Below are 20,881 nucleotides of genomic sequence, written 5' to 3' on the forward strand. Positions count from 1 at the left end.
CTATATAAATCCCATCCATTATTATTATTATTATATATAGTAGGATGTGATTTCATTGAGTAGCAGGCAAACAAAAGATTTTCACTGTACCTCAGTACACATGACAATTATAAACCAATACCAATACCAACCCATCAGGTGTTGTATAGTTTTGAGTCATACGGGTTAGTTTAGTTTAGAGATACAGTGTGGAAACAGGCCCTTCGACCAACCGTCCCTACACACCAACACTATCCTACACACAATAGGGACAATGTACAACTTTACCAAGACAACTAGCCTACAAACCTGTACATCTTTGTAGTGTGGCAGGAAACCGGAGCACCTGGAGAAAACTCACGTAGTCACGGGAAGAACGTACAAACTCCGTTCAGACAGCACCCATAGTCAGGGTCGAACCTGGGTCTCTGGCGCTGTGAGGCAGCAATTCCACCGCTGCGCCACCGTGCCGCAGACATGTGAAGGTGTATTTGTGAAAAATGAATATCCTAAAACTGTGGATATTTAAATCAGATTCAGATGGCCCTGGAGGCACAGCGGCTTTCCAAATTGTCAAGGGATTAGCTTGCTGCCTGCTTGCAGTGCAGAGGCCCTCGTTGATTCCAAATGAATATAGAACCATGTCTTGGTGTGATGATAGACTTATAATAGGTAGTCTTGGCTCATTTACTTTCAAACCTCACTCCAACAACTTTTGACCACTAATTCTGTTGTGTCAGCACAGTGCGCTGGAGTGATCCTATCTTTGAATTAGACAGTAAATGGAAACGATACTGTCTGCTCTGAGGGACATTAGACATCTGGCATCCTCACTGTTCTTGCTGAAATGTCAAATACAACTGAAAGTATCAAAAGAAGAATAGGGAGATGAGGAGGAATTTCTTGTCAGAGGCTGGTGAACCTGTGGAATTCATAGCCACAGACGTCTGTGGAGGCCAAGTCAATGGATATTTTTAAAGCGGAGTTTCTTGATTAGTATGGGTGCATGGTTTATGGAGTGATGGCAGGTGAACGGAGTTGAGAGGGAGAGATAGATCATCCATGAGTGAATGGCATAGGCTAGATGGGCCGAATGGCCTAATTCTGCTCCTATCACAAATGTACATGAACTTATGACCATGACTTGATTATAATAAATAATCTGTCTATCTCTGCCTTAAAAATATTCATTGACTTGGCCACAGCCTTTGTTTGGCATGGTCGCAGATTTCTGATCGGATTTCCCGAGAGTGAACCCACAGAAGGAAATTGTCATAGAAGGCTGCACCCTCAAGGTCTGCATGGACCAACTGCAGGAGTATTTGCAGGAATCTTTAACCTCTCCATACTTCATTCTGAAGTACCCAGCTGATTTAAGAAGATCACCATCATACTTGTGCCAAGGAATATCAAGGTAGCATGCCTAAGTGATGACTGCCCAGTGGCCTCTGACATCTACCATCAAGATGTGCTTTGAAAGGCCGGTCATTAATTCCAGTCTTCTAGAGAACCTTTATCCATTGCAGTTAGCCTACCATTGCAACGGGTCCACAGCAAATGTCATCCCCCTGGCCCTCCATTCATCACTGAACATTTAGATAACAAGGATACATACGCCAGACTCCTGCGGGAGGGGTGTGGGGTGGGGGGGGAGGTGTGTATGTGGGCGGGAGGGGTGTGGGAGGGGTGTGTGTGTGTGTGTGTGTGTGTGTGGGGGGGGGGTGCGTGTGTATGGGGGTGGTTGTGGGGGGGGGGGGGGTTGTGAGGGGTGGGTTGTGGGGGGAGGGGTGTGCACTCCACCTGCAACCTCCGGGAACCGCACTGAAACCTTGGGTGGGGCGCAAAGTCTCCAGAGGTTTCCGTTCAGGTTTCCTAAGTGGGACAGGGGCATTAGGGACATTGGTTAGGCCACAATGGTAGTATTGCACCCAGTTCTGGTCATCCTGTGACAGGAAGGATGTTGAGGCATGGGAGATGGCGGAAGTGAAGTTTACCAGAATGCTGTCTAACGAAGATGGTATTAGCTATAAGAAGAAGTCAGACAAACTTAGATAGTTTTCTCTGGAGCTTTGGAGACTGACGGGAGACCTGACAGATGGCCTACTCCTGCACCTATTGTCTATTGTCCATTGTAAGTTGATGGGCGAGGCAAGTTTATTACACAGAGAGTGGTGGGTGCCTGATCAAACATGGGTCGTTGAAGCTGTGAGACAGCCGAACTACCCACAGCATCACTGCGGTCCCTCCCGAAATATGTTGTCACATGGTAACCCACTGCACAAGCTAACAGTGTATCGGGTTAGGGGTTACGTGCTGGCATAGGTTGAGGTGTAGCAAAACAAGAGAAAAGGATCATGATAAATGAGTTACTTTCAGACTGAATTCAGTTCTGGTCTTGAACAGGGATCAGTGCTGTGATCACAAATATCATTGACATCAGGAAGCAGAGTGGTGTGCAAGTCCCAGCCATCATCAATGGTGCTGAAGGGAAGGGGATCACCAGCTTCAAGTTCCTAGGCATAGATATCGACAATAATTTGTCCTTATTCAATCAGATTGAAGCTGCAGCCAAGAAAGCACACCAGCCATTATGTCCCAGCTGCATCACTCTAAACCTATCCTATCCATGTACTTGTTCAAATATTTTTAAAACGGTGTGATTATACCCGCCTCAACTATCTCCTCTGGCAGCTCATTCTGTATAACTACCACCACTTGTGCCTGTCTAACTTTCTTAAATGTTGGGATAGTCCCTGACTCAACTGCCTCCTCTGGCAGCTTGTTCCATACATCCACCACCCTTTGTGTGAAAAGGTTACCCCTCAGATTCCTATTTTACTTCGGAGTCACGTGAGTGACTACGTGAAGAACCCCGCCACGACGCATGCGTGTCATATCGCTTCACGCTTGCGAAACGACAGGCGGGGGGAAGCGTTCCTCCGCAGCGGTAAGTTTGAAACCGCGACCTGCAGGTAAGAAATTTACTCTGCGGTAGTTTTGTTCCCCGCGCTGGTTTTTCACAGGGGGGGAAGCTGGACAAAATAGTGTCCACAAGTGCTGCGAGTGAAGCTGGCTGGGGAGGACCGCGAAGTTGCGGGAGCCAGCAGCAGCTGAAGGCACAAGCCCCGTAAGGGATCAGCTGTGCCGACTTTTGGTCCCGCGCCGGCCAGAACACCACGGCCGGGCGGGAGACTATTCAGAATGGGGCCGTCGACTTTTTGGACAAGTCAAAAACGGCAGGAGACGGGGTGGAATGACGTTCCCCCATAGCGACAATTTTAACCGGACCTGCAGGTAAGAGCTGCGGTCTTTTTGTGCTTTTACCATGCTGATTACAGGTGGAGAAACCAACGGGCTGCGACAAAGCTGGTGGGCTAGATGGGATCAGCTGTGCCCGATGTCGCCTCCGCACCGGCCAGATCCACTCCACGGAAGGGCAGTAACGACAAAGCTGGTGAGGGAGGACCGCGGAGCAGCGGGCAGCCAGCAGCAGCCAGCGGCACTCGGATCACCGATAGTGAGATCAGCTGTGCCCGATGTCGCCTCCGCACCGGCCAGATCCACGCGGCCGGGCGGTAAGGCTAGACACAAAAACAAAAAAGGTCGTGGACTCAGAGGTGTCCGACTTTGAACAACCGCAGGCGGCCAGCGCCCGAGAGCGCTGGAGCCGGATGGAGCGGTGTGTTGGAGCATTTGCTCCAACGTGACAGACTCCGGGAGATGGAGTCGGGTCACTGTGGGCCCTATTATAAACCCACAGCAGTACCTCTTGAAGGGCTGCACAGTGCTTCTACCTCATCAGAGGGGAGCACTGCGGGTCAGTTCTGGGCTGACCTGGAAGAGGGGTCCGCAGAAGGAAAGACAAGTGTGCAAGGGGTGCAGGAACAAGAGGACCTTTGTTGCTGCTAAACAATTAATTTCTAAAGGTTACTTCATGGCAAGCATCGATTTAAAAGATGCTTACTATTCAGTGCCTATACGAGGTGACCACAGATGTTACTTAAAATTCAACTGGATGGGACAACTCTGGCAGTATAAAGCACTGCCAAATGGGTTATCATCAGCCCCAGGCTGTTCACAAAAATTTTGAAACCAGCCCTAGCGTCTCTACGGAAACGTAAACACATGGTCATGGCATATTTAGATGACATACTCATTGTGGGCAAAACTTTGGAATTGGCCAAACAAACTGTAACAGCCACAAAACAGTGATTTGAAAAACTGGGATTTATTATCCATCCAGTTAAATCTAAACTAACGCCTTCCACTACTATGGACTATTTGGGGTTTCACCATTGACTCAGTTCACATGTCGGTGACTCTGCCTAAGGGAAAGGCTAGAGATTTAATAGAGGCTTGCATAACCTCATTGACATCAGCAAACCATCCATCAGATTGGTAGCAAAAGTAATTGGCAAAATGGTGGCTGCCTTTCCAGCCACACAATTTGGACCTCTACATTACCTAAACTTACAGAGAGCAAAAATACAAGCACTCTAAATTAATGCAGGTCACTTTGACAGACCCATGAAACTACCAATCAAGCTAAAATGGAACTAAAATGGTGGATAGATAACATCTGGCTTTGTTCCAATCCAATCATTGTCAGTAACCCTTCCATGGTACTACAAACTGATGCCAGTGCACTTGGGTGGGAAGCCACCAATACCATCACCAGCTGTGGAGGTAGATGGACTGCTCAGGAGGCATCATTATTACTCACACTGGGCATAAACTACCTGGAAATGTTGAGTGCATTACATGGCCTAAAGTCATATTGTACTGGGTCATATCACCAGCATGTTAGACTACAGATAGACAATACCACCGTGGTAGCATACATTAACCACATGGGTGGAAACAAATCGACATCATGTGACAATCTGGCTAAATTTAGTGGCAGACACCAGGTCACGCAAATTTAATAAAAACACCGAATGGATGTTGAATAAAAAAGTATTTGCTGATATTACAGCAAAATATGGAACACCAGATATCGATCTATTCGCATCCAGACTTAACCACCAGTTATCAAATTATGTTTCATGGGAGCCAGACCCTGGGGCAGCGGCGACAGATGCATTTTCGCTGCATTGGGGGGGGGGGGGGGGGGGGGGGGGGGGGGGGGGGGGGGGGGAATTGTTTATTTATGCATTCCCTCCTTTCTGCCTCATCAATCGGGTATTAAGGAAAATACAACAAGACTGCGTCTGGTATTGGTAGTACCCGATTGGCCTACTCAACCATGGTTCCCAGTGGTATTAAACCTGGTATTAGAACCATGTATCACCATCCCACATATACCAGATTTATTGCTACATCCCATAACAAGGGATAGCCACCCATGCCATAAACATTTGAGCTTATTAATTTGTAGAGTTATAAAAACACCTCTACTACAACTGGGACTGACGGACCGAACAGTGAACATGATCTCGGCGGCCCAAAGACAGTTAACCAAAAAACAGTATCTGGTCTATATCAGGAAGTGGGCGATGCACTACCATAAAAACAACATCACCTACAGAGACATGAACATCCCGTCTGTTCAGGAATATCTGGCAGGCCTCCACTATGATGAGGGGCTCAGTTACAGTGCCATCAACTGCGCCAGAAGTGCCCTATTGACTTACCTATGGCAGGGGACAGAGCATTACTCTGTTGGGACTCACCCACTGGTAACAAAACTTATGAGGGGAATTTTAATACTAATCCCCCAAGAACCAGGTACTCCCAAATATGGGATGTAATTATTATCCTGAAGATGCTCAGGAATTGGTCTCCAGCAACAGCTCTGTCCCTACACAGACTGACATTAAAAACAGTCATGCTAATGGCATTGGTCACGGCACAAAGGGTACAGTCACTGCATAAACTAAGACTGGACAACATGACTTCCTCAACAGAAAATATTACGTTTCATATCTATGAGTTAATAAGCAGAACAGACAGGGATCAGCAGGCCTCAATATACAATTTAGGTCATACCCAACAGATGACCGTCTGTGTATAGTAAGACATCTGTCGTTATACATGGAGAAAACGAAAATCCTAAGAGGCAATGAGAAGGCACTTTTTGGTCAGCCACTAGCAACCACACAAAAGAGTGATGGTCCAGACCATCTCAAGATGGCTGAAACAGGTGCTAACACAGGCTGGGGTGGATATTAATATTTTAAATCTCATTCCACCAGGGCTGCAGCTACATCGGCAGCGATACAGTTGGATGTCCCAATGGACCAAATCCTCAAGGCAGCAGGATGGTCTGGGGGGGGGAAAAAACATTCCAATTATTTTACAATAATGAAACCTGGACGTTTGCAGAAACAATTTTAAGTTCTGTAAATTAATTTAAACCCATAAAAAGGGGTTATAAATTTGTGTTAATAAATTTTATGATTTCAATGTCGAATTCATGTCCAAATTATGTTAACACAATTCCTCCTACAGTCATCAAGGCAGACGTGATGCATGGACTCGTTTCCACGGCATGAAATCACAGAGCTTTAAAACCTTCACGTTCTCACTCACGTGACTCCGAAGTAAAATAGTAAGATTAAACGAGAACTTACCAGTTTGAAGTTTGATCTGTATTTTATGAGGAGTTACGATGAGGGATTACGTGCCCTCCGCTCCCACCCTTGATCATATACTTAACTGGTATCTCTTCTCTAATCTTACTATGTTTAGTCATTACAGTTATCTGTGATTTCACACCGCTGCTTTGAAGAATGACACGCATGCGTCGTGGTGGGGTTCTTCATGTAATCCCTCATCGTAACTCCTCATAAAATACAGATCAAACTTCAAACTGGTAAATTCTCGTTTAATCTTACTTTTAAATCTTTTCCCCCTCATTTAAAACGATGTCCTCTCTTTTTTAATTCCCCTACTCATTTATCCTACCTATTCCTCTCATAATCTCACATATGCTTCTCTAAAATCACCTCCCAGCCCCCTGTGCATCAAGGAATAAAGTGATGCTCTGTCACAGCTCCTTGGATCCAGGTTCAGTCAACATTGAGGATTATTATCAGATATAGCCAAGAACATTGTGGGTAACCAGAGAGGAAATTGCGGGAGTCCTGGTTGACATTTAGTTCAAGTTCAAGTTCAAGTGAGTTTATTGTCATGTGTCCCTGATAGGACAATGAAATTCTTGCTTTGCTTCAGCACACAGAACATAGTAGGCATTTACTACAAAACAGATCAGTGTGTCCATATACCATAATATAAATATATACACACATGAATAAATAAACTGATAAAGTGCAAATAACAGGTAGTGGGTTATTAATGATCAGAGTTTTGTCCGAGCCCAGTTTAATAGCCTGATGGCTGTGGGGAAGTAGCTATTCCTGAACCTGGTTGTTGCAGTCTTCAGGCTCCTGTACCTTCTACCTGAAGGTAGCAGGGAGATGAGTGTGTGGCCAGGATGTTGTGGGTCCTTGATGATACTGCCAGCCTTTTTGAGGCAACGACTGCGATAAATCCCCTCGATGGAAGGGAGGTCAGGGCCGATGATGGACTGGGCAGTGTTTACTATTTTTTGTAGTCATTTCCTCTTCAGGATGCTCAAGTTGCCGAACCAAGCCACGATGCAACCGGTCAGCATGCTCTCTACTGTGCACCTGTAGAATTTACGAGTCGTCTTTAAATACAGGAGAAGTGCGGGAAGACTGGAGAGTATCAAATGTTGTGCCTCTATTCAAGAAGGGCTGCAGGGATAATGCTGGGAACTAAAGGAACAGCAAGCTTAACATCTGTAATTGGAAAGTTACCAGAGAGTATTCTTAGGGATAGGATATTAAGGCATTTAGATGGACAAGAGCTGGTTTGGGATAGTCAGCATGGTTTTGTACATGGGAGGTCGTATTTCACAAATCTGATTGAGTTTGTTGATGGCGTGACCATAAAGGTCGATGAGGGCAGATATGTGTAGATAGACACAAAATGCTGGAGTAACTCAGCGGGACAGGCAGCACCTCTTGAGAGAAGGAATGGGTGACGTTTCCCATTCGTCAACCATTCCTTCTCGCAAGAGATGCTGCCTGTCCCACTGAGTTACTCCAGCATTTTGTGTCAATCTTCGGTTTAAACCAGCATCTGCAGTTCCTTCCTAGACAGAGCTCTAGGTGTTCTATATATGGACTTCAGCAAAGCATTTGACAAGGTTCCGCATGGTAGGCTGCTCTGGAAGGTTAGATTGCATGGGATCCAAGGAGAGATGGCTCTATGGATAGAAAATTGACTTCATAGAAGGAAACAGAGGGAATGGTGGAAGGTTGCTTCTCGGACTGGAGGCCTGTGACTAGTTGTGTGCCTCAGGGTTCGGTGCTGGGCCCGTTACTGTTTGTCATCTACATCAATGATTTGGATGAGAACATACAGGGCAAGATTAGCAAGTTTGCTGATGATACAAAAGTTAATGGTCTTGCAGATAGTGAAGATGGTTGCGAACGATTGCAGCAGGATCTGGATCGATTGGCCGGGTGGGTTGAGGAATGGTTGATGGAATTAATGCAGATAAATGTGCGGTGTTGCAATTTGGGAAACTCTAACAAGGGCAGGACCTACACAGTAAATGGTGGGGCTCTGGGTAGTGTTGTAGAGCAGAGGGATCTAGGAGTACAGGTGCATGGTTCCTTGAAGGTGGATTCGCAGGTAGATCAAGTGGTCAGAAAGGCTTTTGGCACATTGGCCTTCATCAGCCAGAATTTTGAGTATAGTTGGTGGAAGGTCATGTTGCAGTTGTATAAGACATTGGTGAGGCCACCTTTAGAGTATTGTGTTCAGTTCTGGTCACCATGTTATGGGAAATATGTTGTCAAACAGGAAAGGGTACAGAGAAGATTTATGAGGATGTTACCAGGATTAGAGGGTCTGAGCTATAGGCAGAAGTTGAGTAGGCTGGGACTCTATTCCTTGGAACACAGGATGAGGGGTGATCTTATAGAGGTGTATAAGATCATGAGAGGAATAGATTGGGTAGATGCACTTAGTCTCTTGACCGGAGTAGGTGAATCGAGAACCAGAGGACATAGGTTTATGGTGAAGGGGAAAATAATCTGAGGGGTAGGTAACCTTTTCACACAGAGGATGGTGGATGTATGGAACAAGCTGCCAGAGGAGGCATTTGAGGCAGGGACTATCCCAACTTTTAAGAAACAGTTAGACAGGTACATGGATAGGACATGTTTGGAGGGATATGGTCCAAATGCGGGCAGGTTAAACTAGTGCAGCAAGAACATGTAGGTCGGTGTGGGCAAGTTGGATCGAAGGGCCTGTTTCCACACTGTATAGCTCTATAACTCGATATCACTCTGGGTGCTACCAGCCTGGAGTTTGTCCATTGTCTCTGTATTCGTGTAGTTTTCTGCTGAATGATATATTTTCCATTCACACCCCAAGCTGACTATTACAAATTATCCCACAGTGTTGGTAAGAACGAGATGGGAGTTGATGAACACCGGAGATAGAATGGCTTTTAGGGCCACAATGGGCCAGATGAATTAAAAGGGCTCCTTTAGTGGTACACTGAGTAACTACAATCCAATGATGAAAAATAACATAAGCAGCATTGAAGACGGCAAGGAATAATGTCTAGAAATATGAAATAAAATATAAAACTGTTGAAATTTTCCTTTGTGTGGAAAGCACATAAAGTTTCAGGAATATTACACCAGATGCTCATGAGTCTTTCCAGCCTTCTACATTTCTCATAGAAGTAACACCAATAAAATTAAGTCATAAAAAAAATAGTTCAATGCAATGAGACTTATGGACCTGAAGCATTAATTTCCATTGATTTTGACATTAATCATACCTGTTGGATTTAAGTTGCAAATAGATGAAACTTGCCCTAAAACCCTTGCTTTTTATCAATCAGATTTGAGTGGTTGGCTTCACCCACTGGGTTAATACAAATTGAAAATTGATAATGGCATTCATACCTGTTTATTTTGTTATGTGTACTGAGATATAGTGAAAAACATTGCATGCTATCTATTCAAATATCGTCATGCATGGTACAATCATAAATACAACAGGTAGTGCAAAGAGAAAAATAAACAGAGTGTATAGTATAGTGTTGTAGCTACGGAGAAAGTACAGATAAAAAAGTGCAAGGTTGCAACGAGGTAGGTTGGGGGATTGGCACTACATTAACTTACAGGAGGATCGCTCAGTAAACTGATAACTGTTTGGAAAAAGCTTTTCCTAAAGCTGGTGGTGTGCTTTCAAGCTTTTGTATCTGAAGATAGAAGAATAGGGAATGACCGGGGTGTGAGTGGTCCTTGAATCTGTTGGCTAGTGGTTGATTAGTTAATTGGTCACTGTTAGTTACCACTAGTTATGTGTGCGATTAGAGAATTTGGAAGAGTTGATGGATATGTAGGAGAGAGTAGGTTTCAGAAATACATGTGGGGGACTGGTCCTGATGGAATTGCGTTGAATGCGATACACAGGCATGCAAAGAGTTGCCACGTATAGAGTGCCGACAAAGTCACAAATGTATCCAATATAGACCCGATGGTCCCTCTTCCATTTCCTGCCCCCCCTCCCACGCTGGGTCCCACCTTGTTCTCGGCGGCCCATCCTCGATTGGCCACTGGGACTCACGCGGCCTCTGGCTCTCCGATGGCCCTCCAATATCATTATAACTCCATCCACTTAACCAAAATAGACGAGAACCCCCAGAAGAAACTGCGCACCCCCCACCTCCTCCACTCCCATCTCCCTCTACTCCCACCCCCTCCCTCCACTCTCAGATTCAGATTCAGATTCAGATTCAGATTCAATTTTAATTGTCATTGTCAGTGTACAGTACAGAGAGACTCGAACCCCCCAAAAAAAGGACACCCCCCCTAAAGGCCACGAAAAAAGCAGAGCGAAAAAAAAAAGGGAACCAGAAAAAGGAACAAAAAACCTAACGATAAGAAAAGCGCAACAAAACGCAACGAGCACTCCACTCTCACCGCCAAGAGAGAACCTCAACAACCTGCAACGAAACCCACCGCCCACGCAAAAAGACCACGCACAAATCAAAGACCACGAAGAGAAACATACACGGAAAGAACAAAGGAGAAAAAAGCATGAACGAAACCCAAAAAAGGAAAGAAATAGCGAAAAAAAAAGAAGGAGAAGAGAAACAAGCACGCCAAAGAAATAAAAAAGAAAGACACGAACAAACAACAGACAGAAAAGACCAACGAAAACAAGCCATAAAAACAGACAGCTGACAACGAAACCCACGCGGAGAAGCAAAAAACACCTGACTAAAGTAGAACCAAAGAGAAGAGTAACCAAAGCCCGTCACAAAACTAGGAGCTAGACCAAGATTATAAAAGTACCACAAGAAAGCAAGAATCCCTCCACTCTCACCCCCACACCCGCCCGACAAGCCCGCCAACGACAGCCCAAAAGACCCCCCGCCACGCCCACCGCCACGCCCAACACCCCTCCCGCCCCTCAGCCCTACCCCGCCCGCCACGCTCACCCCCCCCCGCACCCACCGCCTCAAACTCCCCGCTCCCGAAAAACTAAAAAAAACGTCCAGAAAAGAAAAAACCCGAAGAAAAGAGCTACTTGAAACCCACAGACCTCGCCAAACGAACACAACCTCCTGCTACGAGAAACAAAGAAAGCAAAGCCCACCCCCTCCCGCCACTCTCACCAACTCCAACACAACACCCCTCCTCTCATCACCCACCTACCTCAACTCTAACCCCCTCCCTCAATCTCACCCCCACCCCACTCTCATCCCCTCCCTCCACTCTCACCCACCTCCCTCCACTCTCACCCCCTCCCTCCACTCTCAGATTCAGATTCAGATTCAGATTCAGATTCAATTTGTTGCAGTGATTGAGATTTTGGGGCCGTTAATCTTCGTCATAATCGTTGGTGATTTTGTTGCGGTAACAATAATAGATTGGGATGAGGGGAACATAGGTGGTATAGAGCTTTCTATGAGAATAAATTTGAGCAGAAATAGAGAAAATGGGAAAGGTGTTCACACTTGCCTTAATAATTTATTTACAGATGAGTGTACTGTTTTGCACTTGGGTCAGGCCATATATACGGCCACTGTATGGGGTTGTGTTATTCAATGAGGGGAAGACCTGGATCTTTATATAAACCCATCAATGAGAATCCACCAGTGACCAGCAGTCAGGATTAGACGTGAGTAAGTCATTATTTGGCAATGAATGGTCTGCTTTTAGGACTTGCCAATTCATTGCAATTCATTCCAGAAACAGTGCAGAATTTGTTTCTGAATGTGACCAACAACTGCATCTTGAAGTCTGGTGTGAATTGGGTAAAGTACCTCCCGGTCCCTGTGGTCATGCAGAACTTTAATCAACTTTGTGCAGGAAGGAACTGCAGCTGCTGGTTTACACTGAAGATAGACACAAAATGCTGGAGTAACTCAGCGTGACACAAATCTGAAGAAGGGTCGCGACCCGAAACGTCACCCATTCCTTCTCTCCAGAGATGCTGACTGTCCCACTGAGTTACTCCAGCTTTTTGTGTCTATCTTCAATCAACCTTGGTTGCCGAACATGAATTTTTTGGTACTTTACCCAAGCTGGCTCAGAGTTTGTATTTATTTGCCATTTCTTGGGAATTGGATAGCTGATGAAGGGTGAATAGTTGGCCGAGTTGGTGATTTAATGGTGTAAATTTGGGAGAGTGTTGCCATTGTGGAAGTTAGACTTGTCAGAAAGTTCAATGGGGTTATTGCTCTGCCCGAATAATTTTATTTGATTGTCGAATACTTGACCATCAGCCCACGAAGTTGCCAGACTAACATCAGACTGTATCGAGGTAGTTATCATGACATCCTCCGAGAAGATTACCATAGGATGACTCATTGGTTAGCTCAAGTCTCCGCAGTTCTTCAAAGGCTTCTGCTTGAGATCTATCTGTTCATTATTTTGTGTTTGATTCAGCCTCTGCTATTTTGAGACCGCATTTTGTAATGGACTCGCCTGGTTAAGAGATTTATCATGGAAATTGTTCACCAATATCATGAGCTGTGGGATGTAGAGGAGAAAGATGGTGTAAATAGAGACTTGCAGAGATCATTGCTTAGTCCATGTTGCTTCTAATTGACATAATGTGGATGTCGAAACCAGTTGTAAACTTGCCAAAAATATACAGGGGACACAAAATAAAGAGAGCAGCAAAGATAGAAGCTGTCACTTAGACCTTTTATAATCACAAATATCAACCCTGAGAACTCTGTGCTACCGTGTGATGAGTCAACGAGTATAATTAGTAAATGGAGACTTAGAAGACATCTGAAAGCAACAGAAGTCTTTGCAAGAGAAGAGATACAAAGAACTGCAGTTGTCCATTTACCAAGAAAGACACAAAGTACTGGAGTAACACAACAGGGCAGACTGCATCTCTGGTGAACAAGGGTAGGCGACGTTTCGGGTTGGGACCCTTCTTCAGATTCGTTAATGTTTACTGAGCACGGAGAATGAGTTACAGAAAAAATCCCACAAAATATCTGAGATAAGAAACTCGACGGGCATTGGTCGTATTGGCCAGATGGCACTGAGTACAGGGTTCATTCTCGAATACTCCACTAGAAAAAGGATATATATATCGTTTAGAGATACGGCAGTGAATGGCATCAGGAATGATCCCAGGTGCAAGGTGGAGCTATGCAGAGAGATTAGGAAACCTAAGCTTTCAATCCAGAGAGAATGTTATGAAGAAATTCATTGAGATATATAAATCCTGAAGCAATATAGATAAGGGAAACCTGGAATATTACTTAATAGTAATTCAGGTTAATAAGACATGAAGACATCCATTTAAATTACTGAAAAGAAAACTTAGAATAGATATTAGGAATTATGAAGTGGTGATGGATGATTGAAATAATCTGTTAAATTGGACAGCAGAAATTCAAATATTCAGCTGCTAAGTTTTGGTTAAATGAAAGATTGTGGGAGATAGGATGCTGGAGAAGAACTTTTGGAGTTGGATGCCCTTTCTTAATTACAGCTGTCCATATGAACAGTATCAAGAGAGTTAAGCAAAATGTATAGGAAGGAACTGCAGATGCTAGTTTACACCAAATCCTGGAGTATGTATGTTGTAAGCTGCAAACCTAGTAGTATGAATACTGATTTCTCTAATTTCAAGTAACTCTTACATCCCCTCTCTCTCCGTCCCTCCCTCACCCTAGTCGCTCTGCTAGTTTCACTGTTCGTATCCCTTAATTATCACCTCCTCCACAACCAACGATGCACCATTGTGGGCTCCTTGGCCATCAGTGCCGACTCTGATTTGGTCTGTACCTTTTCATACCCCTAGTTTCTCTCTCCCCTGACTCTCAGTCTGAGTAATGCCCCTGTACCACTTAGGAAACCTGAATGGAAACCTCTGGAGACTTTGCACCCCACCCAAGGTTTCCGAGCAGTTCCCGGATGTTGCAGGTGATTGCCGGAGGTTGCAGGTGGTTGCCAGAGGTCGCAGGTAGTGGAAGCAGGTAGGGAGACTGGCAAAAACCTCCGGGAACCGCATGGAAACCTTGGGTGGGGCACAAAGTCACCAGAGGTTTCCTTTCAGGTTTCCTAAGTGGGACAGGGGCATAAGGATCCCAACCTGAAACATCACCTATTCCTTTTCTCCAGAGATGCTGAGTTATTCCAGTGTTTTGTGTCTATCTTCAAGAGAGTGAAGAGTGTTTAATTGTCATCCGTACCGACAACAAAGCAATGAAATTCTCACTTGCAGCAACTTAACAGGCCCGTAAACATATCCACACAGATAAATATGATAATAAAAAAATCAATAAGTTAATTACCATAATACCAGTGCAAGAAAAGAGATCTGTAATGCAACCAAAGAGACTGTACATAAAGTACATGGCTACACTCCACCTGAGCTGCTTAGATGGCAAAACTATCCACTGAAGCTGAGGATCTTGTGGTCAATGTTACATTGTATGATATATAAATGGAAGGGTGATTATAGGGTGATGGGTTGTATATATGACTAAGACACTGTATAGTATATGAGGGTTTTTTTGTTTCTTTTTTCTTTTTTTCTCTCTTTTTTGTATGGCTTTGTAAATATTTGATTAGTGTATAAATGTAAATAATTTGGTGTACATATAGCTGCTGGTGTACAGATGGTGTACATATAGCTGCTAAATTTGTATAAGATAATTATAAGCAGTTGAATAAGGGGTGGGAATTAATAAGCTTTGGCTACTTCCTGCTCCTTTTCGGACACATACGATTTCATTTATTTATAGATATTGTTTATGACACTTTATAAATATTCTTGTTTTGTTTTTTTGTATGCAGTTTCACATTTGCTTTTTATTCTTTCTGTTCGAAATAAAGAATCAAATAAAAAACAAATAAATAAATAAATGGTGCTGCTTTAGACGTCAGACTTTAAAGATACAACGTGGAAACGGGCCTTTCGAGTCTGCGCCGACAGCGATCACCCATTCACTGGTTCTATCCTACACACGAGGGACAATTTACAGAAGCCAATTAACCTACAAACCTGTACGTCTTTGGAATGTGGGAGTACCCGGAGAAAAGCCATGCAGTCACAGGGAGATCATGCAAACTCCGCACAGACAGCACCCAGGTCAGGATCAAACTGTGGGTCTCTGGCACTGTGAGGCAGCAACTCTACTGTGCACCACTGTGCCACCCTTGTTGCGCCATTGTGCCACCCTGCTTGTGGTACTTGGTTGATGATGGCTCAGACATAAGCTTTTAAGTTAGTCATTTAACAATTTACGGATGACCTTTTTTGTAAGAATAATGAGATTATGGGAGGAATATGATGTTTTTGGGAGCAAGTTGCTTTTAGATGAAAGAATTGGTGTTGAATAAAAGTCAGCACCAAAGTACTTCTCCTTTGAGTGGGAGTTCAAGGCAGTTAACATTAATCAAGGGACTAATCAAATGTGTGTTCTTACAGTGATAAATCCACCACTGGAGACTGGTTTCACCTACATTCTCTACTTTCTTTAATCGGACTTTACTGAACTTTATCTTGTACTAAACATTATTCTCTTTATCCTGTGTACACTGTGGATGGCTTGATTGTAATCATACATAGCCTTTATGCTGACTGGATAGCAGGCAACAAAAAAGCGTTTCACTGTACCTCGGTACTTAGTCCCAACTTCACGCTGCTCCTCTGCTGCTCCAGAAACAGCCCGCCCTTGTCGTCCCGTCTTGGGACCGCAGACACCAGGTGAAAGTGGTGGTTGCAACCCTGACACTTGCGGGGTTGCGAGAAGATAGACCAGGCGCTAACAACAGAAAGAGTTCAAGAACCATTCATGTCGGTAAGTTGAAACTTTGTTTTTGTTTATTAATCTGCGGAGTACCAAGTCGCAAATAGACAACATTAGATGGAGTAACTCAGCGGGCCGGGCCGGGCCAGGCAGCAGCTCTGGAGAGAAGGAATAGGTGCTGTTTTGGGTCGAGACCCTTCTTGTCCTTTTCTCCAGAGATGCTGTCTGTCCCGCTGAGTTACTCTGGCTTTTTCTCTCTCCTCGTGGGTTTAAACTAGCATCTGCAGTTCATTCCCACACGCTTCAACACTACAGGGGAGCCCGGTGTGGAGACTTGACCCAATCGAGGGATGGCCGCTTCTGCTCAGGCTTCAGGAAGCCGGTACAATGGAGAGGTACAAGGTCCTTGGGGCACTCGGGAATGCCATGGGCTATTATAACATTACGGGTCACGGGTGCAACAAAGCTGGATTCAAGCTGACCGAGTCTGATTTATCAGCAGAGATAGACATAATTGTTTTAAAACCATTTCAGTGGAGGGCTCCATTCGATACGCTCATGCACATGGCGACCGCCGAAGCTTTGGTTAGCGGTGAGTTTTCTATTCTCGAGTCCTATTCTTTATTGTTTATGTATGACTCCAGTTTGTCCCATGGTATTGTTACCCATCTTGCTTGCCTTACACACTGCCCGCCCAGCAACACGCTTCATTCACACGAATGCACCACACATAACCCTCGCGTGTTGTGAACTTAATGCTGCCTGCCCGCTGAGTTAAAGAGTTCCCACGGTAGACTCACGATACACTAAGGTAAACGCACGGGCCACTACGTTCTTACAATGAGTTAAAATGTTTCAATTCTTAACCACAAGAGTAAATTTGAATCGTGGAAAACTTTAAACATGTTTGATTTTTTAAAAAGAGTTGACAAGTTTCACGGGTACCTGCCGTTAGCGCCACGAGTCTCTAAGTTGCGTCCATGAGTTCCGACGTTACAGCTCCGTTAATCGTACATTATTACCACAATGGTGGCCGACTAGGAAAAGGGGAGATGCAGCGAGACCTGGGTGTCATGGTACACCAGTCATTGAAAGTGGGCATGCAGGTGCAGCAGGCAGTGAAGAAAGCGAATGGTATGTTAGCTTTCATAGCAAAAGGATTTGAGTATAGGAGCAGGGAGGTTCTACTGCAGTTGTACAGGGTCTTGGTGAGACCACACCTGGAGTATTGCGTACAGTTTTGGTCTCCAAATCTGAGGAAGGACATTATTGCCATAGAGGGAGTGCAGAGAATGTTCACCAGACTGATTCCTGGGATGTCAGGACTGTCTTATGAAGAAAGACTGGATAGACTTGGTTTATACTCTCTAGAATTTAGGAGATTGAGAGGGGATCTTATAGAAACTTACAAAATTCTTAAGGGGTTGGACAGGCTAGATGCAGGAAGATTGCTCCCGATGTTGGGGAAGTCCAGGACAAGGGGTCTCAGCTTAAGGATAAGGGGGAAATCCTTTAAAACCGAGATGAGAAGAACTTTTTTCACACAGAGAGTGGTGAATCTCTGGAACTCTCTGCCACAGAGGGTAGTCGAGGCCAGTTCATTGGCTATATTTAAGAGGGAGTTAGATGTGGCCCTTGTGGCTAAGGGGATCAGAGGGTATGGAGAGAAGGCAGGTACGGGATACTGAGTTGGATGATCAGCCATGATCATATTGAATGGCGGTGCAGGCTCGAAGGGCCGAATGGCCTACTCCTGCACCTAATTTCTATGTTTCTATGTTTCTATGTACCTCGTGTGTCAACTCGCACCGTGAAACAGGGGTTTAAACTAAACTAAACTATACCTTTGCAAGCCAAGGCCTTAACATATGAAGTTAGTCGTTCAGTTGAAACCCCACAACTTTGTCATTCATGGTTATGAAGTCCAAAGCCTTTAGTGTTGCAAATCCTTGCCAAAAGAAAGTGAGAGGATATATGTTCAGCCCGGATAGAAAACTACTTCTGTTTTAGTTGGGGAGACCCTTAAATTGGTCTTTGGTTTCTGGGATGATATTGAACAACAAAAAACCCTCACAGCGTTCCTTTGGGCTTAATTCACAGAGAGTCCACTGGTCTAGAGCAGCAATATTTTCATGTCAAGTGGATTCCAACTTAGGTGGGGATAATGCTCATGGAGAAGAAAAACAGCAAATACTGGAGATACTCAGCAGACCCGGCAGCATCTGTAGAGAGAGAACCTGGGTTAACATTCCATACTTTCATTAGATGAACATCCAGGCAGATATTCCAGTGCAGTCGAAAGGGGATACTGCATTGTTGTATATTTTGTACAAGTTGTATCTTTTGGATCATTTATTTAAACTAAACTCGTTTGTTTTTGAAGGGCTTATGGCACTGCTTTGATGAAGTGTAGAAACGTTATCCCCGATGACCTGCAAATACTGATTTCTCAATTAGTATTAACCGAATAGTTGATCCTTATTGCAAAGATCTTTCCTCACACTGAGTGCTATGTTTCCATGGTTAATACACATCAGAAGTACTTCATTGATTCCTAAGGATGTTAAATGCACCAGATAATTTCAGCTGATGCGTTTACTTATCTAACCTCTCCTTAAAAGCATCCATAATATTTACCTCACGTAACTAGAATTTCCTCAAGTTAAACGTTCTCTGGTTAAAAATGGTTCTCGTGAATTCTTCATTGGATCTATTTGTCAGTGTGTTTTCTTTTGAATAAAGTCATTACGGTTGATTATGGAGTCCAAATCAGTGCTATTGGAAAATCCCTCTGCCACTCATGGCAATATTAATTATTACATTTGAACTGTGTCCTCAGAATGCATTTGATCCCTGTTGGTGAAACTGATCAGGATTGCAGGCAATTAATATTTTAAATTGGAGGAAATTAAAATTGGAAGTTCTTACATTCTGCTTTGTTCCACCCATTCTACACGCCACAGGTCTGACTCCTGTGGACTGGTATTTGGGCAGCACTACAGTACAGCAGGTAGAGCTGCTGCCTCACAGCACCAGAGACCTGGGTTTAATCTTGCCCTCGGTTGCTGTTTGTTTGGAGTTTGCACGTTCTCCTCATGACTGTGTCCCAAACCTGCGTGGGCTTGGCCTCTGAAATTGCCCCTAATGTACAGGGAGTGGTTGCAAAAGTGTAGAACTAATGTGAAGATAGACACAAAATGCTGGAGTAATGCCCCTGTCCCACTTAGGAAACCTGAACGGAAACCTCTGGAGGTTTTGCGCCCCACCCAAGGTTTCCGTGCGGTTCCCGGAGGTTGCAGGTAGTGGAAGCAGGTAGGGAGGCTGACAAAAACCTCCGGTAACCTCTGGGAACCGCACGGAAACCTTGGGCAGGGCGCAAAGTCTCCAGAGGTTTCCATTCAGGTTTCCTAAGTGGGACAGGGGCATTACTCCAGCATTTTGTGCCTACCTTCACATTAGTTCCACACTTTTGCAACCACTCCCTGTACATTAGGGGCAATTTCAGAGGCCAAACCCACGCAGGTTTGGGACACAGTCATGAGGAGAACGTGCAAACTCCAAACAAACAGCAACCGAGGGCAAGATTAAACCCAGATGATAAAGGAAACAGGCTATTGGTAGCTATTTACTTGGTGCGACTTGGGTGGGGGAGGGATGGAGAGAGAGGGAGTGCAGGGGTTACTTGAAGTCAGAGAAATCAACACTTATACCACTGGGTTGTAAGCTGCCTAAGCGAAATATGAGATGTTGTTCCTCCAATGTTCATTTGGCCTCACTCTGGCAATGGAGGAGGCCTAGGACAGAAAGGTCAGTGTGGGAATGAGAAGGGTAATGAAATTGTTTGGCAACCGGGAGATGTGAATGGGTGATCAGTGGTCTGTGTGGACTTGGTGGGCCAAACTGCCTGTTTCCATGCTGTCTAAAACATCTGAAAAGGGTATAACCAATGCAATCAGCCTTGTTGTGTTAGATTCAACCCCAGAATACACTGTGGTCTTAGTCTGTGAAATCAACGAGGTTTTCATTACTTTGCAGATATTAAATCACATATTAGTTAGTACTTTATTCTTTGGAGCGCAGAAGGTTAAGGGGGGACTTGATAGAGGTCTTTAAAATGATGAGAGGGATAGACAGAGTTGACGTGGATAAGCTTTTCCCACTGAGAGTAGGGAAGATTCAAACAAGGGGACATGACTTGAGAATTAAGGGACAGAAGTTTAGGGGTAACAAGAAGAACTTCTTTACTCAGAGAGTGGTGGCTGTGTGGAATGAGCTTCCAGTGAAGGTGGTGGAGGCAGGTTCGTTTTTATCATTTAAAAATAAATTGGATAGTTATATGGACGGGAAAGGAATGGAGGGTTATGGTCTGAGCGCAGGTATATGGGACTAGGGGAGAATACGTGCTCGGCACGGACTAGAAGGGTCGAGATGGCCTGTTTCCGTGCTGTAATTGTTATATGGTTATATGGTTATTTAAACTTCCAGCAAGCTTATTGTGATACATCCTTGGCATCTGACACTAAAAACACTTCTGCATGGAATTAACAGGGCAGGCGTTTACTTTCTTTGGCTATGGGCAACAGTATTATGCTTGACATTAGAACTCAGCGGATGGAT

Source organism: Amblyraja radiata, chromosome 2 (genome assembly GCF_010909765.2).
Source record: "Amblyraja radiata isolate CabotCenter1 chromosome 2, sAmbRad1.1.pri, whole genome shotgun sequence".
NCBI classification, from domain to species: Eukaryota; Metazoa; Chordata; class Chondrichthyes; order Rajiformes; family Rajidae; genus Amblyraja; species Amblyraja radiata.